Source organism: Miscanthus floridulus, chromosome 14 (assembly GCF_019320115.1).
Source record: "Miscanthus floridulus cultivar M001 chromosome 14, ASM1932011v1, whole genome shotgun sequence".
Classification (NCBI taxonomy): domain Eukaryota; kingdom Viridiplantae; phylum Streptophyta; class Magnoliopsida; order Poales; family Poaceae; genus Miscanthus; species Miscanthus floridulus.
The window spans coordinates 85,201,641-85,202,546 of NC_089593.1; the positions used below are offsets into that span (position 1 = coordinate 85,201,641).

Sequence of the window (906 nt, forward strand, 5' to 3'; positions counted from 1 at the left end):
TAAGTTTGGGTTGGCCAGCAATTAATTCTCTCAAGGGTGGTTGATTGAAATTATTAAAATTATTACCTTGATAGTTACCTTGGTAATTACCTTGGTAGTTTGGTCTCTGTTGCTGTTTCCATCCTTGATTTTGTTGAGGATGAAAGTAGTTGCTGTTGTTGACAAAGTTCACTTCCTCTTAGGTTTTAGGACAGCTGTTCCCTGAATGCCCAGTATTTCCACACTCTTCACATGCCATGCGAGAATCATGAATGTGCATGACTTTTTGCTTCTCATTGGCTCGATCTTCAAGCTTCTTCATTAGCAGGTCCATCTTGGTAGACAACATGTCTACCTCCTTGAGTTGATGCATACCTCCACCTCTCTTACGAGTCTAAAGATGTTCTTCATTCCAACCTTGGTTAGAGTCCATCTTCTCCACAAGAGCTATTGTAGCTGGTATGGTGAGTGATAGGAATGCACCCCTAGCAGCAACATCCATAGTCTCACGGGTACTGTTGGTCAACCCATGGTAGAAAGTCTGCATGAGTAGCCAATTCTCCATCCCATGATGAGAACATTCCACAATGTAATCTTGAAAGCGTTCCCATGCCTCAGGGATAGATTCATCATGTTGTTGCTGAAAGCTTGAAATTCTCCCACGCAGAGCATTGGTCTTATCTGTGGAAAAGAACTTTGCTAGGAAGGCAGTGGAGCAGTTATCCCATGTAGTATTTCTATATTTGTTGGCGTAGAACCATTGCTTTGCCTTCCCCAAGAGTGAGAATGGGAAAAGGCGAAGTAATATGGCATCTTGGGTTACTCCTTTGATGGTGAAAGTTCTATAGATTTCTAGGAAGTGTTGGAGATGTGCACTCGCATCTTTATGTGCCTTTCCACAAAACTGGCTTGCTTGCACCATGTTGA

The 906-nt window shown here is 42.6% G+C and overlaps 1 non-coding gene across 1 annotated transcript; it reads left to right on the plus strand.

Annotated features, from left to right (window-relative positions):
• Positions 1 to 542: 542 nt before the first annotated feature.
• Positions 543 to 651, plus strand: LOC136506210 (small nucleolar RNA R71). The gene has a single exon (XR_010771434.1). It is a non-coding gene; the product is annotated as a small nucleolar RNA R71 (small nucleolar RNA).
• The last annotated feature ends 255 nt before the right edge of the window (positions 652 to 906 follow it).